The 27,979-nt window shown below is 42.3% G+C and overlaps 1 long non-coding RNA gene across 3 annotated transcripts; it reads right to left on the minus strand.

Moving 5' to 3' along the window:
• Positions 1 to 119: 119 nt before the first annotated feature.
• Positions 120 to 27,673, minus strand: LOC134809199 (uncharacterized). 3 transcript variants are annotated; one of them, XR_010154311.1, is made up of 5 exons: positions 26,823 to 27,622; positions 24,230 to 24,318; positions 22,095 to 22,242; positions 7,820 to 7,965; positions 120 to 456 (listed from the first exon to the last, which is right to left on the minus strand). It is a non-coding gene; the product is annotated as an uncharacterized LOC134809199 (long non-coding RNA). The 3 variants fall into 3 exon arrangements; XR_010154310.1 differs by lacking the exon at positions 120 to 456 and having other exon boundaries at positions 26,723 to 27,666; XR_010154309.1 differs by lacking the exons at positions 120 to 456; positions 7,820 to 7,965 and having other exon boundaries at positions 21,442 to 22,242; positions 26,723 to 27,673.
• Positions 27,674 to 27,979: the final 306 nt, after the last annotated feature.

The raw sequence follows: 27,979 nt of genomic DNA on the forward strand, positions 1-27,979 counted from the left end.
ACATAAGAGTGGATTAAGCCACCACATGAACTACAGACACACACACACACACACTCACTCACACATGTGTGCATTCCATGAAGAATGGAATTGAGTGCAGCCTGGCAGCTTTCCCTGCTGGAAGCAAATCTGGGCTTGTTAGATGCTGTCTGTTTCAGGCTAACATAGATGTGTGAAGGCCTCTGTCAAGTGCACCCAGTTGAGCTGACAGACCGTCCAGTCCTACCCTGCGCTGTCTTTTGACTTCATCTAAGAAAGGCACAAAGCACAACTGGAAATAAATGCAGTACAGGAGGCAGAACTAACTGGGCAGCCGCCTTCTCCTAGGCATCTTCGTTTTGTAGCAGGGACAGAGGCGATCCGGATCCTCCTCTCCCAGTCTTCCTTCATGCAAAAGCACATATGCTCGTTGCTGTCCCAAAAGGCATGAACATTCAGGAAACACACCATCGACTTCTAAGGGAAAAACACATTTTGATGGATTTGAGGTACAGTAGGAGGTACACAAATGAGTAACAGCACCTATGTACTTTCCATCTCCATAACTGTGCACATCCACAGAAATATCCAATTTCATATTCCTCATCTCATTATGAAGTGACAAGAGTTTCATTTACAATGCCAAAGAAATCTATCACTGTCTTCAATCACAGCCGGTCATGTGGTGGTGTGACTGCTGTACTCCAGCATGGTGCTGGACAGTTTATGCATACAGCATGATGATAAATTAATCCACCAAGAAATACAAATTGGTACAGTTATGTGTAACATACTCATGTGGTGCCTGTCATACATTAGGGAGAGGAGTAGACTCTGATGACCTCACTGTTTTCAGCCAACAGAGGGTGAACAAGAGCTTAGTGCAAAGCACTCAGCAAATGAAGGAAAGTGGAGACCCCCTTTCCAGGACAGTAGTACTCAGGGGCGGCCATCCCTGAATCCAACCCTGTCATCTGTCATGCCACAGGATCTGTAGCTCTATGACTGGGTTTGTCTCTTCTCTTTCCTCTGTAGTTATGTGGGGCTTGGTGTTTTTTTTTAATTTTTTAAGATCATTTTAGATTTGGGGGTACTTATGCAGGCCTGTTACATGGAAACATTGCATAATGCTGAGGTTTGGGCTTCTACTGAACCCATCACCCACATAGTGAATGCAGTACCCAATAGGCATTTTTCTGACCTTTGTCTACCTCCCTTCCTGCCTCCTTTAGGAGTCCGCAGTATCTATTGTTTCTAGCTCCATGTTCATGAGTACCCAGTGTGCCGGTCTCACTTATACGTGAGAAAATGCGGTATTTGATTTCCCGTTTCCCCATTAATTCATTTAGGATAATGGCCTCCAGTTTCATCCATGTTTCTGCAAAGAACATGATTTTGTTGTTTTTTATGGCTTCATTGTAGCCCATGGTGTATATGCACCACATTTTCTTTATCCAATACATCAATCACAGTCACCTAGGTTGGTTCCATGTCTTTGCTATCGTGAATAGTGCTGTGAATAACATATAAGTGCACATATCTTTTCAGTGGAAAAATTTATATTCCTTTGGGTATATAGTCAATAATGGGATTATTGGGTTGGATGATAGTTCTATTTCAGGTTCTTGGACAAATCTCCAAACTGCTTTCCACAGTGGCTGAACTGATTTACATTCCCATTGACAGCGTGTGTTCTCTTTTCTCCAAAAACTCACCAGCATCTGTTTCTTGACATTTTTTTTTAAAGGGACTTGCTCTCACTCTATCACGCCAGCTGGAGTGCAGTGGTGTGATCATGGCATTTCTAGACTTTTTAATATTAGCCATTCTGACTAGCGTGAGGTGGTATATCATTGTGGTTTTGATTTGCATTTATCTGATGACTGGTGATGTGGAGCCTTTTTCCATGTTTGTTGGCCATGTGTATGTCTTCATTTGAGAAGTGTCTCTTGCTTTAATCAGCATTTATTTTAAATGTGTATTGATTTCATTAAACTATGTGAAGAAATTTAATAGAATGAATTCAAACTGAAGCTTTTTCAGAGAATTCTAGAGGCCCCTGCCCATGCCACTTTATACAGACATGCGCAGGTCCAAAGTTTTTCATTCAGCTTTCATCACTAGCATCCTAACTGGACCCGTATTCTTAGAGAAGATTTACCAGGTGCACCAACAAATAGATGATACTTCCCACTTGCATGGCAGAGTGTGTAATTTACCATCTCATGGTCCAAGCATTCTGCTCCTTAAGTTTTAGTGTTCTGGCTTATAGGTAAATAAAATGCTCTTAGAGACTTTGAAAATAGTGGTGCTTATTAAAATGATGATGCACTGTTTTTCTTCCCCTGCCTGTGTAAATCATGCCCAATACGTGATTCCTCCTCTTGAAAATACCAGCCTTTCGATGTGCCCACCTGGGAGTGGGCACTAATGAGCTATTCTCATGATGTGAACTCTGTGTTCTTGGTACACAGCTCATTCCAACCAACCCGCAGGGGAAGAAACACAAGCTTATCATTCACTATGTTCAAAGTGAACTAGATGAGAAGTTGGAATTGATGCAGGAGAAAACCATCTAGGTGGCTCAGGGGGCAAAGTCATGAGATTCACAAGTTCAGAAATTATTTCTTTAGCTTTCCCAAGAAGAGCTCAACCATTCAAAGCACTACAACTGCTTGCCCACAAGTGCCTTCTGCAGGGGACTCCAGGGTCTTAAGAGAGTTCACTTCATTACTTCACAGTGTTTCTGAATCATTTTCATGTGCAACAGTTGGAGTGTAAGGCGGTGGGTGGGGGGATGCCTAATAAGTGCTAAGAACCTTTAAAATGGTTAAAGCCTGCATGAGAAAACATAGGATTCTATGGCTGCTCCCCTAGGTTGCCAGTGACTTCCTTAGTCCCCAAAGGTAAATGACAGCTAATTATTGGGTGGGAATCACCACTGCACAGAGAGAGAAGTCAGGAGAGGTGTAGCGGAACTAGCATCGACATGAAGAGAGCAAACCTGGGCTTGTATCTTTTGGCTGAGATCTGAGCAGCTTTGGGGAAGCTATCTGATCATCAATGATCTCCAGTATGTCAGCTATAGAATCACTTATAGAGACTTCCATGGAACCACCGAGTGCCATGTGCTCCCCTATGTATCTCATTTAATCTTCACTAAACCTTGGGACACATATATTAGTATCTCAGTGTTTACAGTCCTTGAAAGCCATTAAATCTATTCAGTGAGTTCATTAGTCAATATTATATAGATGTATTATATATGTATGTATGTGTTTTAATATAGGCAACATCACCTGCCTAGTGGCTAATGCTAGGACTGAAAGAGCAGATGGAGGCTTTAGTAATAAGAAATTGGAAGCTTGGAAAATATTATAATTCTGAGAACAGCACTGTATTTACTTTGGAAAATGGGATTCATAATTCATCAATAGAGGATTTACAAATTAAAGCCATTAAAGTATAAAATAAACATCATTACTAGTTGATTCTTCACTAAAAAAGAGTTGAAGGAGGTGGTATGACAAATGCTTGTTTCTAGTGTAAACATATGGAAGTCAATACAATTAATAAATCTGAGCCCTAAGCATAAAACAGAAATGATCAAAGCCTTCCTGGTATTTCAATTGAAACATTAAGCTCCACTGTGAAGCCTGAAAACAGTTCCTATGGCTGTTTTCTTGAAAATGATGGCAATGTGAATACAAATGCAAACACACTAAACAGTCAAGGATTAATGTCACTGTCTACTTCAGGTCGATGGCATATATCCACATACATCAATTTCTGGGTGAATGTCAAATGTATGCAAAGATGCTTTTATTAAAAATGGGGGATTGCAGAGATTATACATTCCTCCTGCTTTCCACCCCAATCCCCTGATCCTTGAGTCTGCTCCTTACACCTATACCTCCACCAAAAGGTACCATAGCACAACAAAAGAAACATAAACTCCTTCTTGCTAGGAGCTCAGGCAAATGAACAACAAAAGAGGATGCCCACACCGTGTGAGCTAAAACCCATGATCTGCTTATGTGTGGGATTCACTTACCTTTGCCTTCCCAGTCCCTATATACAATCACAATGTGACTCTGGTATCAGGACTTACTCACTGTCGCTCTGAATATGTGATTCCAGAAATTTACTGGACACACATACATTGTATTTACAAATCCAGGAAAGGTTGGTGTAACTGAAAAACTGAGTGAGGATTGCATTTGAAAAGACAGACCACATCTTCATCAGACTTTGAAGGTCCCTTCAAAGAGCAGCTGAAGTCAGTGAGGCCAGAACTAGCCCTGGCACTGAGTGTCAGCATGGGCTAGGCTGGACTGGCCAGTGCCAGACCTGGGCCCTAAGCATCATTTTCCAGCTGAAGGAGACCAGTTACGAGGGGTCAAGACAGCCAGTTGGCTCAGGTGTCACCAGGACAAAGAGATTCTGTTCCACAATATCTTTACTGTACTGATTCACCGCAGCAGAATCTCAGGCCTAATGACACTGCCTCTCCTCCATTGCCCTTCACCGTCTTCTTTTGTAACTCCCCCACTCTCACTCCCAGATCCATGAGACGTCAATATTTTTCTGTTACCCAGATAGATCATCTCTGCCCTTTCACTTAACTTCTTTTCAGAGTAACCACTATGGTTAAGGTTGCAAATTGTTAAAGAAAAGAAAAAAGGTGGCCATGTTTAGACACTATTATGACACTTTTAATAGACTCTTTCCCAGATCTTTACAGGCTGAACAGTTTCCTACAACTTCCCAGATTGTCATTTTGAAAACTGCCTTTTTATTGAATCTCTTCCACTCACATAAACTGTGACTCATTTCACCAATCACAAACAACACTTACCCATGAAAATTGGCAAAAGTCTAAATCAATCTCAGGAAAAGAAGTCACATAACATGAGCAATTAGTAGAATATGGTGATTATGCACTTCCTTGGTCTCATTTTAAAGCCATTTTATTGAGTCTTTTAAAAATAGATTACAACATCTATCACAATCTGTAAGGGAGGGTCTTGGTTCTGTTCATCAAACTGAAACGTTCATGGTTCCAGGAGGATGGTGCAGAGTCATAGGGCCAAAGATCGGACCCCTGGTCTTGATAAGTGCAAGAAACGTACCCACTTGAGGATGCCTGCCATGACCCTCTCCACAGTGAGCAAGCCCCTTTGGCCAACACTAGCATCATCCATAATCTTTCACATTTGAACTTGCAGAAAACCCATAAGCATATTAATTTCTAGACTTTGACATGGCTCCATTCCACCTTATCCTGGAAATACTTATGTAAGTATTTCCCAGTCTGCATTTGTCAAACGTAGTGACTATGACTTCATCTAGTCCTTTTTTAAGATTGACATTCGAGAAGGATTTGAGAGCTGAAGACTGCCATGACTGTGTATTTGTTAATAATCTCCATGGGGGCACTTTCCTAAAACAGCAATTTGCCTCATCGTTCTATGAAGACCTAAGTCCATCTGTCCAGGATGAAATACTCCGCTTACATCCCTAACTTGATGTTGTCCATTCTAGCCACTGTGTTAAGCTGCTGGGAACTGGAAGGGCTCTGTGTAGCTATGGCATGGCAGCATTTTGTTTTGTTTCTCTTGCACACAGGATAATGTCTACCATGGAGCTCTCATGGGGTCAACATCCTTAGTAAAGCCCATCTAGCCACTAGCAATAATACCGGCCAATAAAAATGCAAATCTCGGAGAGGAGCACTGCAGCACTCTACAATGTTGGGGTTACTCACTGTCATCAAATAGTTCTTAATTCAGTAGCTAAAACACCCATGTAGATCATGTGAAGTTGCCATTTCACAAAACTAGTTGATAGTGCTACAAACACTAACTTAGAATTCCCCATGATTGCAATAAATTAAACACACTTTCCCAACTCAATCATGCCCTCTTCATCACCTCTTTACTGAGGCTAACATTTGACCACCCCTTTGCAGGTGCTGCTGTGCATGTCCCAGAATCTCATGGAATTTTATGGAGAAGGACATGTCAGGCACAGAAGAATTGTCATCATGGTAGAACAGTGGCCCCAGCATCCTCCTCCATGCCTGAGCACCCTGGACATGTTGGGGGTGCACACTTGCTGATCGTATATGCCACCTGCCCCCTGGGCTTCCCATGGGTCCATGTGAAACATCTTCAGAGAGCCTTTCCTCACATGCTCCAATGAAGCAGAAGTCTCTATGCTCACAGACCTTTGTATGAAACCAGCAAGAGAGGCTGCTGCAATTTCTGTCACGTAGTTGTCACGTAGATAACTATCACAAAAAGCAATCAGGCCCTTAAATCTGAGCCTCTTCCAGCCAGACAGTGCCTTTTCCTTGAATGGAACATTGGTTTACCTAATCATATGAACTCTGTGCTTCCGGTTTTCTCCACTCTGCCTCCTGCTGCCCAGTGTTTCTAGAAGTCTTGGTCCATGCCACGGTTGTTTGGTCTCTTTGCTCTTTTCCAACAGATACTGGTTGCCATGGAAATATGGAGGGCATTCAGTTTGGACAAGACTCACCGAAGCTCTTTATGAAATGAAATTACCATTAGTCATTTCTCTTGGCTCTCTGCAGCAGCGGCTGACATACATCCCACAGCTAAATAAATGGCTCTGGGTAATTAACCTAAGAGTCTCTGTGCTGATGTGTCATAAACATAAGAAGATAAACCTGTGGTTTTAGACAGGCTTATCCTGTTCCTGCAAACCTTTAAACCTTGTGGATAAAAAGACCCTAGGCAGAGTCTTTTGGAAGCATGTGAGGACTTTGGCTCCTGAAGGTGATCTGCAAACTCCAAGGGGAAATTGCATTCAATTGAGGAAATTTCAGTAGGGTGGAATGCAGTCCATCTGCAATTGCTCCTGACCCAGACTGACAAAGTGCAGCCTAGCACATGATAGGGCCAGGGTGAATCAGGGAAGAAACCTGGGAACCCATTATGTCCCAGCAAAAGCTACTCCCCTTTATCCTGCAAAAGCTACTGACCTGTGAGCAGCGTGAGGAAATACTCTCTTTGGAAATGTCCACGTGTGTGTGTGTGTGTGTGTGTGTGTGTGTGTCTATATATGTGTCTATGTATTTGATGAAACAATACTTTCATATACACATAAATGCTAATAACCATATTATTTTAAATAATAACAATACCCATTTAATTTTCTTTTCTAAGAACTGCAGGTGAGTTCAGGTCTAGAAACAAGTCTGTAGCAAGTCAATTTTATATTTCTAAGATGTGTTGTGGGGGGACTTACTGGCTTGAGGTGTTTTACTTAGCTCCCAGCACCCCTGCATAAAGTCAGGGTCCCAAGAGCCTGAAGGAGACAGACAAGAGACCTGCTGTAGCCCATGCCCACCCAAGCCAGGGCAGCATTGTGAGGGGTGGGAATGAGGGCCAAGAGGGGTGTCTGGTGCTCACTCTGCTACTGGCCAGCTTTGCAGCATGAATTATGAAGCCTCATGTCTGTTGGCTTCAGTGCAGAGAAGTGAGAGCTCCGGATTAAATGAGCATCAAGGCTGTTTCAGACCTGAAACTCTAATCTGAGGCCTATGTGGAGACCCTTGATCGGGCAGGTCTGTTCAAATTGTGCTATGCGGGTGTGCTCTTCTCACCAGCGCTGATGCTGGTCGACAGGAAGAGACGTCTGGGGAGTCCAGCAGAGTTTCCTAACCTGCCACAGTCTGCTGCCACTTTGCAGCATTCATCTGTCAGTCTCATTTGGGGGAAAGAATGGCAGTGCATGGGACAATCAAATCATAATTAATTGCTGAACCCCATTATGCTGACTTCAAATACCATGGCCTGACTAGACAAATTACCATGACAAATGGATGTGACATTCTTTTTTTCTTTCAGATTCAGATGCTCTCACTGGGAAGAGGCAGCAGATGGCTCAGCACAGTTCAGCTTTTTCTGTAGCCCCTCTGTCCTGGTGAATGGGGGTGATGGTGACTGACATCTCCCACTGCCATGAAAAGTTGTTATAATTATGATAGGGACCTCTTAATAAAACAGATATATATTGAACTTAAGACATTAAAGCTAGTATTGTTATGTTACTATCTCCTTTCTTTTTTCAATACTTTTTTGTTGAAATATAATTCAAATACTATACATCACCCACTTAAAGTGCATATGCAAACATTTTTATTATACTTATAGAGTTGTGCAACTACCACCAGATTCAAGTTTAAAACATGTTCATCACTGCAAAAAGAACCCCATACCCATTAGCAATCCCTCCCAATTATTCCCAATTCTCCCACAACCTAGACATCATCACTCTTCTTTCTACTTCTACAGATTTGCCTATGCTGCACATTTCACTGATATGGAATCATATGGTATGTTTTCTTTTGTGACTGGCTACTGGCTTCTATCATTTAGCATAATGTTTTCAAGTTACTCATGTGTAGCATGTGTCAGGACTTCATTTCATTGAATTGCTGAATAATATTTGATTGTATGCATATACTACATTTCATGGATTGATTATCAGTTGATAGACACTTAGGTATTTTTCACTTTTTCACTATTATGAATAATGTTGCTATGAACACTCATGTACACGATTTTGTGTTGGCAAATATTTTTATTTCTCTTGGGCATATAACTAAAAGTAGGTCATAGGATGGGTCATAGGAGACTTCTACATTTAACCTTTTACAGAATGACTGGACTTTTTGCAAAGCAGCTGCACCATTTTACATTCCCACTGGCAGCCTATGAGGGCTCCAGGGTATCTACATCCTCACCAACACTTGCGTGTTCATTTTTGTAAAGCCACCATGGTAGTTATGCAGTGAGATCTCACTGCGGTTTTGATTCACATTGCCTCGATGGAGACTGCTGTCCATCTTTCTATGTCCTTTTTGGCTGTCTGTATATTTTTTGCAGACTGTTCAAATCTTTGCCAATTTTTAATTAAGTTATTTGTCTTTTTATTATTGAGTTGGAAGAGTTCTTTATATATTCTTGATACAAGTCTCTTATATATATTATTTTAAAATAGGTTTTTTTTAAGTTTTGTCTATTGTCTTTTTAATTTCTTGGATGTAGAAAAGTTTTTTTTAATTTTGATAATATTTTATTTGTTGTATTTCTTTTGTTGTTTGTGATTTTTGTGTCATATCCAAGAAGACCTTGCCTATCTCAAGATAACAAAGATTTACACCTACATTTTCTTCTATGAGTGTTAGAATTTTAGCTCTTAAATTTCAGTTTGTAATTCTTTCTGAGTTAATTTTTATAATAACTGCTTTAAATTCTTTGTTTTCTAAATATTATATCTGTGCCCTCTCAAAGGCAGCTTTTATTCTGTTTTTTTTTTCCATGTATAGGTCAGACTTTCTTCTTTTTTGTGTTTTGCACTTTTTTGTAGAAAAATCATGAATTTAAAATGATATATTGTAACAGCCATGAATACTGACTCCTCCCCACTCTCCAGGGTTTGTTGTTGTTGTTTGTTTATTGACATGTTTGATAACATGGTTGAACTATTTTAGTGAAGTCTATTTCTACCATACATAGCCTCTAATGTCAGTCTTCAAAGGGCACAGCCATGGGCATGCGTAAAGCCATCATGAAATTTTGGTGGTTTTCTTTCAGGGTCCTTTTTCTGTCTTTTTCTTGTCTTTCTGCTAAGCTAATTGCTTCTCTGGGTATCACAACCTGTTGTAAGGCTCCTCTAATTGCCAGCTGATTGCTGTATTGTTTTCAACAGTGACCAGGCACATAAATTGCTCTACAGACTCTTTCGTTCAAATTTGGGCTCCTTTGCAAAAGTGTTTTTTGAGGCTAGTCTTTTGAGGTTTGTTCCCAACCCTAGAAAATTCTCAGTTGTCTCTTTCCCTGGTTCTCTTTGGGAAACCTCCAGCTGGTCTATGCTTTAATATGTTTCTGTCCTCAATCTATTATAGTCTTCTTAATAGCTTACCATGAAATCTCTAGTGTTTTTTACAGTGCCCTTAGACTTGAACTCTCTTCCAAATAAAGCCAGTTACCTTCAGAACATTCTTATGGCTTGCCTTCCCCCCACTAATAAAAGCCTATAAGCCACTTTTCCACAACTGAGAAGAGAGACAGTGGGCCCTTTTTCTCAGAGAGACACCTCTGCTTTATGAACAGGGTACTAGGTCGGGGTCAGAAGCCTCAGGTCTTCTTGGCTTGCCTCTCCTGGTGGGGAACCTCTACCCTACAAGTGAGTTGAGGCAATTGCAACTATACTAATTCTGGCCTGCTATCAGTGGGGGCTAGGTGGAGGAAAAGAGGCCCCAGCTTCTCAGCCATTCTTGCCTAGGATAGAGATTCTGTAAACAGATCTGGAGTGATGAGAAATGCTGGTGTCCTGGTTGTCCCGGGAAGATACCATAGCCCTAGCCTGGGAGCTAGTGGGAGAGGGACTCCTGTATTCTTAGCTGCACCCACCTCGAGTAGAACTTCCGTCAATATTGAGCTGGAAGAAGGAGGAGGGGCATAGTTAATGGCTTAAATGCAGAGACTCTTGTTATTCTGACTGTGATTTAATAGAATTTTCTTGAATAAACATTTCTTTCTTTGCCGTATCACTAATAACAGCTTCCATCACTTTAAATGTTTTTGTACACACAATTTTCATCAGTTATGATTATTTTACTTAAGAAAGGGTCATGGAACTTCTCATACACCAGTCTAAAGGTCATCTCTCTCATTTCTTTTCAAAAAAGATAATTATAGTTTTAGGCAGTTGAATCTTAAATTCATTTGGAGTTGAATTGATTTGGAGCTAATTTATAATTAAGGCCTCTGTCACTTTTTCTCCAATAATGATAATATTGAGCAATACAGTGAATACACCTGAGTACAATGTCTAGGTCTACTTGTAACTAGCTCTGTAAATCTCCACAGGGTGTTTGTCTTTTTATTACTAGCCACCAATATATTGAATTGGAATATCACTATGTTTTCTAGGAATCTATGAAAAGCGATGCCATTATGTTTCAGTGATTTTATGATTTGAAGAAGATCCTTCTCATATGTTGTGTCATTCATTCGTGATACACACCAAGGCCCCGTGGCCTGGTGCCATGTCTACTTATTTTCTGATGTTTGGCCTATAGGGTACAACATGCTTTACTTCATGCTGAGCTGCCTGGTGTTTGCTCAGTTCACAAAGTCTTGATCAGCCTGTGATAGACATGTTGCAAGTATGATTCAGGCTGACCCATTGCAAATGAGGCATCCTCGGGTCCTGGTGTCTGATGTTAGTACACCTGCACATCCTGATGCCCCCACAGTGCCCGCCAGACGATCTGCCTGACCTGCATGTGTTCAGGAGAGCTGGGCTCCCGCTGCTCAACAGAGAGGGCATTGAGCTGGGAAGAAGAAGCAACTAATTCTGCCGTTTAAGTTCGTGGTTTTCTTTCAATCATTTCATGGCTCTGGGCCTCAGTTTCTCAATTGTAAAATGGCAACATTTGTCAATATAAATGTCACCTGTGTTTAAAGATGGATTATTTACTTTCACTGGATGAATGAGGGTTTGTGGTGGTGAGGTGGCTAAGGCAGTTGTTTAGGCTAGGAATGCCCAGTTGTCAATTCGAAGTTGATTACTTTTCTGAAATAGAAACTCTTTGATTGCTCCTATTCTCACTGGGACATTGAGTGTGAGTGTGTGCATGTTAGAAATCAGTTTCGGTTGGTTTTGTCCTTTTCTCTTTGTTTTTGTGGCAAACCCGGAAGGCACTGAGCATCAATTCTGGCTAGATGGTAGGGAACAAAAAAGTGTGTTGTGAGTGGGAGCCTCAAAACAGAAATAATGACTGTGCTCCTCATCCCAAAATCCCACAACACTTGAAGAGGGCTTTGAAGTTCTTCAGAGAATGAAATAGGAGCCCAAGGCTTTTCAAGAAGAGTCAGAGGGCACCAAGGCCACAGCTCCATGCCTGTTTCCACGCAGGGGAGGCCAGTCATCATTTCATTTAGAAGTGCTATATCACCAGAGACTAAGAAAACTTCCAGATAACCACAGAACCTCCAAAATATAGTTTTAAATAAATGAATATGTATCCTTAACAGAGTTTCCTTTTTCTGCATATAGAGTGAATAATTTAATAAAGTTGCTGACAGTGTGTGTAACCTCAGCCCTAGCTCCCAGGAGTGGCACTTCCATCATTTTCCCATGCTGGCAGTGCAGTGAACTGAGCTGAATGGGGGAGATCATTAACAGGAAACTGGTAGCAGTTCAGGTGGTGAAGAGTCCCTTGGGCAAGGGGAGAAGAGATTGATGAAGAAACTCCATGTCTAAACAAAATCATAAGAGAAGCCAGCCCAATGTCAACAGGGCTGGAGAAGAGGGGTGCCCCCACGAGGGGTGTCCCCAGGCGGTAGGATAAAGTAGGAAGGCAAGGAGGGCAAGGAATGGCTTTGCATGAGAATGACACCTGGCAACTAGAGAGGCTGTTCTGACAATGACATCTGAACATAAGGAAAGGTGTTGCTGCATCCACTGCAGACCCTACTCCTCCCCAGCAGGAGGGGAAGCGGGGAGTTAATGGTACCTCTGCCCATCACGGCATAAAATTACTCATGAACCCTCCTTTAGTAAAGGCAGCCATTTTAAAAATATATAGAGATGCATAATAGACATGTTTATAAGGTCCATGTGATATTTTGATACAAGCATACAATGTGTAATGATCAAATCTGGGTAATTGGAAAATCCATCACCTCAAGCACCAAGCACTTCATGTGAAACACACCTTTTAATACTCTTCAGAGCCACAGGAAGGTGGCATTCTTATCCCCATTTTAAAGACAAAAAATATTGAGGCTTCAAAGAGATGTAACTTGGCCAAGCGCTGAGCAGCAGTGGAATCTGAACCCGTGTCTTTCTAAGCAGAGCTCATGCTCTAATTCACGTGCCTTCCTGCCTTCTCCAGATCATTGAGGCAAAAGTTACTTGCTGGCCATCAGCTCACCACTGCAGCCAGTGGGCGCAGAGTGGGCACTCCATGTGGCATGGGGGCTCCACCTTTAGAGCAGGCAGTCACCTGCTACGTGGCTGCGTGCCTTTGAAGACGCTACTTAACTTCAGGAGCACTGGCTACTTCTGTCCAAGGAGGATGACACTAAGACATCCAGCCTCACGGTGTCACTGTGGGGATTTGCAGAGATAATTACATGAAGGAAAGCGTGCTGTCTGCACAAAGCAAAAGCTCCATAAATGTCAATGTTATTATTTGCAGTATTATTGACAGTGTTGTTAATATTACATTTGCAAATCATCATTAGGGCTGGGCATGAGCTGAGGTGAGGGCTGATTTTGTGTCTGTGTGCTGAGATCTATAGACTCACTATATTAAATATGCTTTACTGCTGCTTGGAGGGAAGAGTTGGTTTTCACCGAGGATGAGATTCCTTTCTCTAGATACTCAAGAAGAGGAGTGGGTGGCCAGGAGTGAGTGGAACCTGTCTCCATGTTCTGCAAATGCACTGTGCTTCGGAGGGGGTGTCTTCCTGTCCTCACCAAGGGAGTGGTGAATTCTGCCTCCTTCCTCCGGTCCGTAAGGGGTCATGCCTTCCAGCGAACTTCATGTCATCTAAATTCCTTTGACCTTTAATAAGGTCGGAGCATCCTCTATGACCTTCTTCTTCCTGAGTGTCTAGTTGCTCAATTTATTAGGACAAGAACTGAATTTCTCCCAGAAATTTGGTATAGAGTGAACACTACATCTATGGAAGAGAAGTAAAAGGAGGAAGAGGACAAGATGAATTCTGAGTGCGGCTGGGAGAGATGCCGGGTACCAGCTGCATAGGCATAGTGCTTTGAATTATCTTTTTCATTCCATGCTAAAATTCAATTTCTGTGATTTTACAATAAAGGAGCTTGGCTGCATGAACAACCAGCTTTACATATCAATATAGGGTCATAAATTTAGGGACCAAAATTGAGGTGAAGAGACAGAGAGAGAGAAAGAGAGAGAGACAGAGAGAGAGACAGAGAGAGAAGCAGTTGATCCTGACAGCACCCTGCAGCTCACCATCTTCATGACTGATGTCTCCATGGAAGTGAGCGTAGGAACCCAGTGAGGCAATGAGTGGGCTGGATTTCTGGAGCCCTTGTTGACTTAGGATGAATGTGCTTGTCAGATGCATTGCCAGCATGGGGTCAGTACCTGGGACTCAGGCCACCATGCAGGACAAAAGGCAAATCATGCCAGGAGCCCACACTCAACCAGAGCCCATCCTACCATGGAAAGGATCTGGAGAATGTTGCCATTCTCAGCCATAGGACCAACAACACCTACATGAACATCATGTTCAAATCTATCTAGGACCTGCCTGGTTCCAGGTAAGACATGCAAATCTGAGATTAGGGTTAATTAATGTTTTTAAAATGATTTTACCCTATATTTTCAATGAGCATTGTGAATTGTTAATGATCCTGGTCTTTATTTGAAGAAAGCCAAAGCCTAAATTTAATTTTGATTTGGAAAACTTGACTCTTGAACCCCTACTTCCAGTAGCTTCTTGTCACTGGTGGAATAAAGTCCAATACCACACCATGCCTGGAATATGCTTTGTGAGCCCGACTCTGGCTACTTGGCCAACTCCACTCCTTCCCTCCCTCTCCTCTTTGCTAGTGTGTTCTGGCTATGTGGAGAGACTGGGGATTCTGTCTTCCAGCCTTGCCTTAAATACAAATATTTCATCTCACTTCAGGGGGTTTGCAATGGTTATCCCCTCTGCTTTGGGAGGCTTCTTGGAGAGCCTCAGCTGTGTATACTTCACTTAGGTATCTCCTCAGACATTCTTTGCAGATGGGCCCCTCGACCACTCCACCAAAATCCCACCATGTAGCCCTTGCCTCAGTTCTCCCTGGCTCTAGATCTCATTATCTGGTGGTATTGCCTGTCTCCTTGTTTGGCCCTTGTGTTGCATGAGCTGGACCCAATAAGGTCCAGATACCAAATACATTAACTGAGCTCTCCATTAGCCCCCAATCCCATCAAGGCCCTCGGTTTCAGGCTTTCTTCTGCTCCCAGTCTGGCCCTGACACTGAATGCCCGGAGTAGAGAGGCTGGCATTGTCAGCTTCTCTGATTTCTTAGCTCCACCTCCTGTGCTAGCAGATATTCACAGCCTCAGGGTTGAAGGAGGAGGAGGAAGGAAAACCCCAATGTGACTGGTAGAGCGGTTGGCTTCCTCCCTCAAGGACGGCATTGCGGATCCCTCTGAGGCCTTCACACGGGGACCTACAACTAGATTTCCAATCATATCAGCTGTGCCTCATACAAGCCACTTATCTTTCCCTCCCTTCCTTCCTTCCTTATTCCTCTTCCTCCTCCTTCTCCTCCTTCCTTCCTTCCCTTCTTCCTTCCTTTCTTTCTTTTTTCTTTCTTGTATTATGTCATTTTGTCATCTTCTGCATTCCATCCTGGGATTCCCCCAAACTTCTAAAGAATATTGTTTTGCTATTGTTGTTGTTTTAATTTGCATATATTAAGTTTCACTCTTTGTGCTATAATGATCAACGGATTTTGACAAATACATATATCATGTATCCACCATGATACCATCATACAGAATAGTTTCAGCACCCTAAAATTCCCCTGTGCTTCACCTGTTTAACCCTCTCTTCCTCCCTCTGAATCCCTGGAAATCACTGATCTTTCCACTGTCTCTATAGTTTTGCCTTTCCAAAAAGTCATACACTTAGAAAAGAGTGTATACTCTTTTCAAACTGGCTTCCTTCATTTAGCAATATCTGATTAAGGTTCTCATATGTCTTTTCATGGCTTAATAGCTCATTTATTTGTATTACTAAATAATATTTCATTGTATGACTATATCACTTTGTTTATTCATTAATTTATCTTTGGAAGAACATCTTGGTTACTTCTCCCTTTTGGTGACTATGAATAAAGTTGCTAGAAACATTCACATTCAGATTTTTGCGTGGACATGATTTTCAAATAATCTGGGTAAATACCTAAAACTGCAATTGCTGAATCATATGGTAAGACAATCTAGCTTTGTAAGAAACTGACAAGCTTACTGCATTCCCATCAGAATGAGTGAGAGTTCTTGTTGCTCTACATTCTTATCATCAGTTGGTTTTATTGGTTTTTTAGATCTTAGCATTCCAGTAATAATAGGTATATTAGTGTCTCACTGTTGTTTTCATTTGTAATTCCCCAGTGACAAATAATGCTGGGCATCTTTCTGTGTGTTTGTCATCTGTATATCATATTTGATAAGGTACTCCATCAGGTCTTTTGCCCATTTTTAAAAATTGGGGTCTTATTGATGAATTTTACAAGCTCTTTTTATATTTGGATATAAATTCTTTATCAGATATGTTTTTTGCAAATATTTTCTCCCAGTCTGTGGTTTGTATTTTCATTCTCTTAATTGTTTCTTTCACAGAGCAGAGACTTTTAAATTTTAATCAAGTCCAATTTATCAATTTTTCTTTCATGCATTATGTTTTCGTTTTGTATCTAAAAATTCATCACCCAATATATCACATAGACTTTCTGCTATGGTTTCTTCTGGAAGTTTTATATCTTTGCACTTTACATTTAGGTCTACAGTTGATTTTGAGTTAATGTTTGTGAAAAGTGTAAGGTCTGTGTCTAGGCTCAATTATTTTTTAATATGGATATTCAAATTTTCCAGAACTATTTTTTTTTTTAAATTCTTCTTTCTTCATTGAATTGCCTTTGCTCTTTTGCTAACGATCAGTTGAAAGTATTTGTGTGGATCTATTTCTGGGTTGTCTACTCTGTTCCATTGATCTACATGTCTATACTTTCACCAACACCATGCTATCTTGAGTACTGTAGCTCTATAGTGAGTCTTGGAATTAGGTAATGGTAATGGGAATTGGCCCTGATTTTGTTATTCTTCTTCAGTATGGCCATTCGGAGTCTTTTCACTTTCCACATACATTTTAGAATCAATTTGTCAATAACTATACAATAGCTTTCTGAGATTTTGATTGGGGTTATGTTGAATCTATAGATCAAGTTGGAAAGAATTTGCATCTTGACAATTTCAAGTCTTCCAACCTATTAATGTTGAATACCTCTCCATATATTTAGACCTTCTTTAATTTCTACCACTGGAATTTTGCAGCTTTTCCCATATAGATACTGTGACTGGGCCACTTTTGACTCCTTTCCCAGTCCTCAGGCTTCTGCAGGTCATCTTTCTTTCCTTAGTCATCTCTCTTTCCTCTTTCCCTGCAGTCCTACACCATCTCTCTTAATTCTTAGGAAATAGTTCCCTTCCCCTGCCATGGTGGAAGTCCAGTTGTCTCCCAGAGAGCCACACTTCTTGATTCAAAAGTAGGGCCATCTCCATACCCTTTCAATTTAGATTCCTCCTATGACAGTTAGATCCCATCTCTGTGCCCTGTACACTCTGGAGGATACCTATCAGATTCCTAGGTGGTCCAGTTGGTAACACAGATGGGAAACTAACTCACCTTCTCCTTCCCTTCCTGGAGTGAAGGTGAACATGCAACACATAGGATGACTCTCTCCAAAGTCATCCTATTCTTCTGCTTCTACTTCATAGCCTACATCTGGATGATGGGCTTAAACTGACAAAACAAGTTCACAATCTCTTAGGAGGTCCGCAATACACATTGCTTTAAGACACAGCATCCTTAACATCTCTTGTACTGAAGAGCAAGGATGTGGAGCCTTCAGATGAGACTAAAACAGAGTTTCAACATCCTGTTAACCTTGTCTAGTGCCTCTGTCACTGAAGGATGGGTGATCTTTCACTAAAGAATGGATACTTGAGGAAAATAACAAGAAGAATGTAAATTATTGTCATAATATGACACAGAGAAGAGGCAAGTCAACTTGAAAAATTAGGGAGTAGCATAGGAAACAAACTTTAATCACAATCTTTTTGACAAGACAAATAGTAATATATAATGAAATAATAATGACATGCTCTGTTAGCTTCTAAAAGGGAGGTCCACGTAGAATTGTGGATTTCAGTCAGCATAATGCTTGAGAATGCCTGGCGGGGGAAATGGGTCATGGAAAACTTGCTTGAGAAAGTGACACCTGAACTGTGTCTTAAAGAATAAGTAGAATTTCAACAGAGGAAGGAGTAACTAACTTGGAAGCAGAAAAGAGGCAAAGGAAATAGCAAGAAGAAAAGGAAATAAAAGAGAATTAAAAATAGTGGTTCTGTCAGAGGCATTTGAACCAGAGAAACTCCATCTTGAATAGGGGCTAGGTAAAATAAGGCTGAGACCTACTGGGCTGTATTCTTAGGAGGTTAAGGCATTCTGAGTCACAGGATGAGATAGGAAGTTGGCACAAGATACAGGTCACAAAGCGCTTGCTGATAAAACAGGTTGCAGTAAACAAGCCCGGCTAAAAGCCACTAAAACCAAGATGGTGAAAAAGGTGACCTTTGGTCGATCTCACTATTCATTATATATTAATCATAATGCATTAGCATGCTAAGAAACACTCCCACCAGTTACAATTTACAGATGCCATGGCAACATAAACAAGTTACCCTGTATGGTCTAAAAAGAGGAGGAATCCTCAGTTCCTGGAATTGCTCACCCCCTTTCCCAGAAAGCTCATCAATAGTCCACCCCTTGTTTAGCATATAATCAAGAAATAACCATAAAAATGGGCAACTGGCAGCCCTTGGAGCTGCTCTGCCTATGAAGTAGCCATTCTTTATTCCTTTACTTTCTTAATAAACCTGCTTTCACTTTACTCTATGGATTCACCTTGAATTCTTTCTTGTGCGAGATCCAAGAAACCTCTCTTGGGGTCTAGATCAAGACTCCTTTCTGGTAACAGTTCTCTCCTTCGGTTTAGGGAAGAACAAGAAATTATCAGTATTTGGAATGGAGAATTTATGTATAAGAGTGATAGAAGATGAAAATTAATATTACAATGTAAAATTAATCCATGGCCAAATGAATGAAAGTCTTGTATATCCATGTTTGGTAGTGTGGGCTTTAGTCTGTAGGTGATGGGGAGTCATTAACGATGTGGAACAGAGCAGTGAGGGTATGAACCCAGAAAAAGGAAGACTTATAACTCAGTCAAATTATACACCTGGAGCAGTCACTCTGTTCCAAGCAGTGGGATGAAAACCAGAGATACATCAGAGGTGAGACAGACGGTATTTCTGGCTTGCAGAACTCTCAGGGTCAAGTTAGGATCTTTTGCTGTCAAGGGAGTAAGTGATCATGAGACTCTAGCAAAAGTATGGAGAAAAAGGGACACAGCCTGGGAATGGTTGGGGAAGAGGATGAGTGACAGGACATGGAACGAATCACAGACCAAGGATGACTGAAGTTTCTAGCATGAGCCAGACGGATGTCAAGATACAAGCTGCAGGAAAAATGATGGAAAGAATTAAGTAGGAAAAAGGAGCAGATGGTGGATCTGTGGTAACTAGATAAGAAGTCAACCACAGAGTGGTGAGTCAGCCAGGGAAGAATTCATGATATATTGAACTATAGAGAGAAGGAACAAACATTATTTATATCTAAAGTATATCTAAGGAGCAACAGAAATAAATTTAAAGAAACTTAGGGCGAAAGGCAATGAGGGATTGTCACAAAGCTCAGACTTGCACAAATGTTCCCCAGAAGCCACAGCTCACCTGCCAAATTGCCTGCTGAAATTTCCTCCACTCATCCTCACCAGCCCATCTCCCAGCCAGTCAAAATATGACCTGCAGCTTTTTAGTTTAGCCTGCAAATTCAAGGAAGGAAACAAACGATTCCAAAATCCATTTTCCACGTAAGCTAAATACAAAGCACAAGAGGCAAATATGAGTTAAGGACTTAGCCCTGAAGCTGTAATGTCTGCCTCTGCTGGGCCAACCATCTGCAGTGCCTTGAGAGTGAATGATGGCTGAGCATACCACCTCTCAAGCCAGAAAAGTCCCAAGTCTGCACAGTTGAACTCCTCATTTCTAAAGCTCTTGAAATTTCTCTTCTGATTTGGGCTTCCGTGTCCTTGTCCCACCTCATCTCATCTAATCAGGTAGGTGGTTGGATCCACTGAGGTACAGAGGTCAGACGTCTGGCTAAAGCTGGGTTAAGGAGGGAAAAGGAAAATTGCGGAGGAAGCAGCAGGAGTGTGGGGGCCATCTCCTCTCCCCCTTTCCTCAGTTGCCCCTGGGGTAGGGTGTTCCATGGAACAAGGAACAAGAAGAAGTTTCTACATTACCACAAAATCAGAATGAATATTGAATACGAGAAGATGGAGTAGACAGGGTCCAGATTCCAAAGCCACTATACCTTGGCATCTAGCCAGATGGCTTGGCCATTTCATTCGTCAACCATTTATGCTATAACTATGCATTACAAGCTCAATAAAAGTCTCAAGAGATGCTAAAATTTATTAATTCCTTAAACATTTACTTACTGAGCTTCCACTATAGGCCAGATGTTGTGCTAATTTTGGGGATAACATAGTAAGGAAGGACTCAAACCAACAAACACCACCAATACAAGACTGCGGCCCTCTTGAGTCTACAGAAAGTGAAGGAAGCAAAACACACGCACAGATAAGTGTAAAAACGCACAGCTGTAGTTTACATGCCACAAAGTAGAGGTACATGAACATTTATTCTAAGAGCAATGGGGAGCCCTATCTGTGTCCAATGCATGGGGACACAAGAAGGTATAGTATATGGGGACATTGCAGGAATGTCTCTATGGCTGGAAGACAGAGAGTGCTGGGGGCAGAGAGATGCCGACCATGGAAGACTTCTAAGCTAAGCTAATGTATTTTTGCTTTATACCCAGGAAATTAAGAGGCATTTACTTTAAACAAGGAGTGAATATAACCATATTTGTACAACATAAAATTCATCTTGGTTGCTGAATGAAGGAGGGATTACGATCCCATAAGAAAAGAAGCAGGAGCCCAGTTGGGAGAAAATGCAATAGCTGAAGTTGTGAATGAGGATCCTGCTAAAGTCACATCAATGAGAATAGAGAAGTGGATATGCCAGAAAGACAGTGAGGAAGAGGATGGGAGGAGAGGGAAGGGGAAGGGAAGGGAGCGGAGCGGAGGGGACGGGAGAGGAGGGGAGGAGGAGCAGGTTATGGAGGGGAAGTGGGGCAGTGAGATTAGAGAGGAGGTGGTGATGGGTGAGGACATCCCTGCTTCTGGCATGGTGTCTTATGGGATGGTGAGCTTCTCTTTTAGCAAGAGAGGTGATTATGACAGAGAGAGAGAGACAGAGAATGAAGCAAAGCTGGGGGCTTCTCAGGTGTTAAAAATACCCTACATCCCACACACCTCCATTAACTCATCAGAAAACTCAAAACCCAAGACAAACTTCTGCTCCTCTCTGTAATTTGGCTGTGAGCTCCCTTTTCTGGGTCATGTATGAGTCCATGGGTATTTTAAACATGAGAAGGACAAAGGGATAAACCTTTATTTCTTTTTCCAGTAGTACTATATTGATTTCAGGTAAGTGAAATGCGGTGTCATTTTCTTGTATGTGTCTTGCAGGATGCCCATGGGTGATGGTTAGAGGAGATGATGGGTGTTGGTTGGTAATCGTGAAAGCTACACCGTGCAGGGGTAGGGATGAGGACAGGAACCAAGGGTGGCATATACTGCTGCTTTTAGCTTCTTGGGACATTTGTCAGTATTTAGACAGGCTGAAAAATTTGAAATTTCCCTTGGTTAATTTTTTTCAGGAAAACAAAAACAAAACAAGCTCCAATGCCACATTCAACTCTCAAATGCCATAGTCAGGTTGGACTTGTTTGGAGTCATCTCTTTTCTAGCACTCTGACATCTTTGGGATGAACTCAGCTTAGAAAACACCTTAGAAAATTCCTTTCCTCTTCTCTGGTGATTAATCAAGGGTTTTCCTTTCCAGACACTGTGTGGCTTCAGTCTCCTCCTTCCAAGTGCATAGGAATCCCCAATGTCCTCTGAAGCTTAATGCATCTTAATCAGTAAAAAGAACGATCATTAGGAATCATACTCATAAAATTGAAGCCACTTAATCAGCACCCTGATACAGTGTGCACACTTAATTACGATGATTGCCAAGACTGGATTCATTGTCATGCATGTTAACGACTTGCCTTGGTAGCTAACTGATGTCTGAGATGACTCTAGCGTAAAATGGAGCGCCAGCCAGCCAGCTTCCATGGAAGGCTCCAGGTGCCAATGGACGATCCCCTTCCTCAAGAGGACCCTTGGGCATTTCTCAAAGATACTCAGGCGGCCCTGCTGAGGAAGAACAAGGATGGCCATCAGACTTTCAGAGGAGAAATTCATACCCCACGCCGTACGAGCTGTCAGACTGGAATATAGATTTCTTATTTAGAGACCGCTTTCCTCCTCTGCAAGGTGACTTCACAAGGACAACTTTCTCTGCGCTTTGTGGAGTTTTCCACTAGGATTGATCTACAGCCATCGAAAACCAGAAATGTGAACTCTAAACTAAGATACCAAGCCTCTGCGGTAAACTTTACTCATAGCAAAAGGCAAGATGGGTCCAAGGCTTCAGAACAAAAAGAGAAGAGTTCCAGAGTTCCAGGCAGGAGGCTTTGTTTGGCTTCTGTCAAGACTCATACTTTGAATTTTGATTAGTAGAAAATTACAAAGTCTTGCTCAAGTCTTGTCTTCATTATTTGGTAAGAGCTCTTCTCATAGAATTTTCTCCTGGCTTTCTATATCAAATCTGCAAAGCTTCAAGGCAGGGAAGAATATGTTACAGGTATTGTAGCTATCTTTACACAAAGTTATGAACGAACATATTTGTTGGTTTGACATTTTACGTTTCAATCCCCCGGGTGTTTTTGAGGCAGATGTTGGAGGTCTGGACTTCAATAAACCTGGTGGTAATGCACTGGGCTGTGACTCCAGAAAGGAATTTTCTGAAGGCCAGAAGTAAACAGTGTGGGACAGCAGGCTTCTCTGCCCTCATGAAGGAGCATTGCAGGAGGCTAGCTTCTGAGTCAGCCCTCACTGCAAAACCTGGGAGCTGCCCTTCTCGTCCTGTCCATCTCAGACAAATGTAGGACATGGACTTGCCTAATTAAGCTCTGGTAGCAGACAGGCACCCCTGGCCTCTCCACTGCCATTTTCTTCTCTTCTTCTTTGATGTGGCTTGATAATTCCCACTCCTTTCTTCTCCCTACCTCTTCCCAAAATCTGCAGTTTCCAAAAATCAGTGTGGGCTGTGCTCACAGGGAAGCCACAGCACACATACTCCGGTGTGTTCAGAAGAAATTCCTTTTCTGGCTCTGTTTCTAGAAGGTTTCTTTGTCAATATTGCAGGGATCTTTAGGGTTTGCTCTCCAGATACTAGACTTAGAGTTCATCCCAGTTGTGTGTGTCCAAATCATAAGTGGCAGATTAACTCAGGCACAAACCCCAAAGACTGGACTAAATGGATAGTTGAAACCAAACCTGGAGGCACAAACAAGACATTTCTGCTGAACTTATGAAATGTAGCCTCAGGTGTGTAACTTTTAGGTTATTTCAGTTTCTCACTTGAAAATTAGACACAGTCCCTAAGTGAGTACTGCTTCTAGCATCTGAGCTTGATGGTGCTAAAATCACCTTGATCTGGGTTGAGATGTTATAGGTACTTGCTGTCATTAAGAGAAACTTGGTTTCTTCCCTTAATCCAGCACCAAGTCCCCTGGCACAGTTTCCTTGGGTGCTTGCTTCAGTGAGACAGAGGGAATCCATTAGAGCAAGCACCTCCAGCATGCCACAGGAGCCAGCAAGGCCCAGAGGGGAGAGTGCTGACGAACTCTGGAGAGAGTTCACCCAAGGGCACGCCATGTCCTGCTCTAAAGCCAGGTGGGGCAGGGATTACCAGGGGATTTCTTAGGCAGGAATCAGCCAGACTAATAACACAAATGTATAGGTCTGCAAGTCCAGAGAGCAGTCTGTCGAAAAGCAAAGATGCCAGTGCACTGAGACATTGCTTCTGACCTGCGATCCTCAGGCTGTGAGTGAACAGCTGTAAAATGGAACAATCCCGACATCACAGTATTGAGTAGGGAGCCCACTAAATGCAGCAAAGAACACCTACTAAACATTCAGAAGATCTAGCCTCAAATCCTGTTTCTCCCACTGCTGACTCTTGTCCTGGGCAAGTCTGTCATTTTTTGCCGCCCCCAGTTCCTTTATCAATGCCATGAAGAAAGTCCCCATCTGGGGGTTCACATACTCTATTTACATGACCTTCAGGAAGGCTTACCTTGTTCGAGGCACAGTTCTGAGAACTTTACAAGTGTTTCCTCATTTAGCCTTCATAACAGCCCAGCTAGGTAGGTCCTATTATCCCCACTGTGCAGAGGAGAAAATAGAGGTACAGAGAGGTTAGGTAACTTTCTGTATAAGACTCACAAATATAATAGCATTTATTTTAGGCTAAACCAGTAGTTTGTACACTTTTGTTTAAGTGCAAGACACACAGTAAAGAATACTTTTACAGCCAGGCACGGTGGCCTACACCTGGAATCCTAGCACTTTGGGAGGTGATAGTGGGAGTATCACTTAAGACCAGGAGTTCAAGACTACCCTGGCAACATAGCAAGACCCCATCTCTACAAAAAAATAAATAAAAGAATTTTACTTTGTAACTCAATATGCATACTGAAATAAAAATCCTACTAGCTTGTGTCACATCATAAATGATACCAGCTTGGTTGTTATTGTGTAAAAAGCTACCCCAAAATGTAGACTTACAATAGCTATTAACATTTTATGCTAATGAATTCTTCAGGTGAGGATTCAGGCAGCTTTTAGCTAAGCAATCATTTTGCTCCTTGTGGAATCAACTGAGGCCATTCAATGGTAATCTGCTGGTGGACGGGTTAATCTGGAAGGTTTGTGGATGGCTTCACTCACATGTCCAATGCTTAGGCTGGGCTGGCTCAATGCCTCGGCCAAACTGGATCACCAATATGTGGTGTCTCCTTGTGGCCTGGGCTTCCTCACAGCATGACTGCCTCAGAGTAGTCTCACTTGTAACATGGCTGTTCAGGGATCCAAGCCCAGGCTCTTGTTGACAAGGCAGATGCTGCATTGTTTTTATAACCCAGCCTCAGGAATCACTGCATCACTTCTGGCATATTCTATTGCTCAAAGTAATCACAGGTCTGCCCAGATTCAAGGAGAGGGAAATAGACCTTACATCTTGATGGCAGAACAGGGAGGTACCATTCTAGAATAGCACATGGACTGTAAGAGATTATTGCGGCTATTTTCAAAAATAGAGCACACTACAAATACTTAGCCTCATTATATTCAAAACACAGATGCTTCTTGACTTATGATGGGGTAAATCCCATAAACCCATCATAAATTGAACACATCATAAGCCAAAAGTGCATTTAATATACTTAACCTACCAAACATCAGAGCTTAGCCTAGCCTACCTTAAATGTGCTGAGAACATTTACATTAGCCTACATTTGGGCAAAATCATCTAACATAAAGTTTATTTCTCATGTAGTTTATTGAATACTCTACATTATATCCAAATTGTAATGGTTTCACACCATAATAAAATCAAAAAATTGCAAGTCGAAACATCATAAGTTGCAGACAATATATGTACTCTGATATATTTTATTTTATTCTGTCATTTTTTGAAAATGTTTGCCACAATACACTTAATTAATTTTGTCACCCACTCATGTGTTATGTCCCATATAAAAGTGAACAAGGCAGTATGCTAAGCTCTTCCTCAATTTTTAATTTTAAAATATTTAATTCACAAATATAGTGTATATTCAAGGTGTGCAATGTGATTTGATGTACATATATATTGTGTAATGATTATCATAATCACCACCCATGTTGTATATTAAATCCTCAGAACTTGTTCCTCTTATAGCTGAAAGTTTGTGTTCTTTGATAAACATCTCCTTATTTCCAGCCCAGGCAATGTAAGTACTTAGATACTCCAAATTATATAGCAAATCCAGTGTGACTTAAAGGGGCCACATAACATGACAGATCCAATATTGATCTTAGCTCAGGCTAATTCCAAAGCAGATGTTCTCTGCAACCCTTCCTTCATACTCCCATGTGCAACATGTGATGGTTGCTAACTTCCACCAACGACCCAGGTGTCACCATGTGGCCCCACCATGGACTGCAGGAAGGGCATGATGATGTTGCCCATGAGGTTGTGCATGCTGTGTTGAGTGCATGCGAGTGAGGGTGTGTGTCTGAGCTCCAGGACGTGTGGATGTGCTCCTCCTGGTGTGCACCCTGAGCTCTGACTGCTGGGTGACACAGACGTGTGTTTACAGCTGATCAGGCATCAGGGCTTTCCTGCGGCAGGGGTTGTGGGCATCCTACTCCTCACTAAAGTTCACCAAAACGCTGCAGGTCCCTGAGAGGCCCTCATAGCCAAGTGGACTGACCCCTGGCAGGTGACCAAGGTGTCCATCACAGGCAGAGCTCTGCATGGAAAATGCAATGACTGGTTGTTTATCCACCTGAGTCACTCATGAGCATTTTTAATAAAGGCTAAGAGAAACCACCAACCACATAAATTATATCAGATGCAAACTGACATTTCCTAATGGCTGAGTTTGGGCAAATAACAGCTATTAAGACATCAGTGTATTATTAGATTGGAGACACAATGGTGAGGCCAGCAGCTGTTTCAGGAGAGAAAGCATCTGTGATCCAGTAAATGTGAAAGCCCACCTGACCACCCATGTTTCATTCTCACCCTGCAGAGCTTCCACTCTCCTGAGGAAGATCACTGTGTGTCACCTGGAGAGATATAAAAACCACACTCATTATCATGGAGAACAAATATGATTTCTAGCCTGTGAGGGTGGACAGGGGCTGCTGCTGCTTCTCCTTCTTCTTCAATATAATAAAGGCTTGAGCACCCTCTAGGTCCCCAGTGGTTTTCAAGCATTTGTGCAGTGAGGCCTGTCCTCGAGTCACCCAGGGCTGGAGCAAGTGTCAATGGTCTGGACCTCAGGACAGTGCCAGATCTCCTGTGCCTTTCTGCCTTTTGCACCTCCTTCCTCTCTCGCTTTCAGTTTGCTTTTGTTCCAAGCGTGCAAGCGTCTCTGATCATCTCCTTCCTCCTCTGCCTTGCTCCCTGCCCTTTGCCCTGGTTGGGCTGCTTGTATTTATGTGAGGAAAGGAGCTGCTTTTCTTGGCTCCGTGCGTTCTTCTCAAGGGTCACATGTTGCTGTGGGACATCACTTCTCCAGGTTCTACCTGAGCTCCTCTTCCTTCCCCCTCACAGGCAGGTGCTTCAGTGCCTCTGCTCAGAATTCACTCCATCTCCTTCAAAATGCCCCTTCAGATGGTAACAGGTGGTTGTGGGACAGTCACCTGCTATGCTTTCTAACTCCACCCCACCCACTTCCTCCAGGACCAGGAAAACACACTTCAGTGTGGTGTTGTCAGATACTGCCCTTTCTTGCAACAGGCAGAGGTGCCTTCACTTAAAAGCTCTGGACCATCCAGCCCCTAACACCATCAAGCCCCCAGGCACCAGCAAAGGGAAAGCTCGCACCCAGCAGGGGTGGCTGGATTCCATCCTGAGGCCCAGCACCTGGCCATCTGTGTCCCTGGACATCCCATTGCCCCACAAGTTTTCCTCTTCCACAAGACCCCCTCAAGTGGCCCCAGTTCAGACTCCCATTGTAGATTGGGTTTCGGGTCCCCTTCCCCAGGTTCTAGAACACCATGCTAATCTCAGCCCATTGGCCAAGCCAACAGCCAGCCTGCCCTTGACAACAGCTCAGCCCTGCTCCCCATCCCGGCTCTGCCTGGAGAACCACTTCAACAAGAAAGCATTCCAGAGTATGGGCATGGTGGCTCACATCTGTAATCTCAGCCCTTTGGGAGATCACAGCTGCAATCTCAGCAGGAAGATTGTTTGAACCCAGAAGTTCAAAACCAACCTGTGCAACAGAGTGAGACCCCCATCTCTACAGAAAAAAAAAATAGAAAAAAAATTTAG

The sequence above is a fragment of the Pan troglodytes genome, chromosome 21 (genome assembly GCF_028858775.2).
Source record: "Pan troglodytes isolate AG18354 chromosome 21, NHGRI_mPanTro3-v2.0_pri, whole genome shotgun sequence".
Lineage (NCBI taxonomy): Eukaryota > Metazoa > Chordata > Mammalia > Primates > Hominidae > Pan > Pan troglodytes.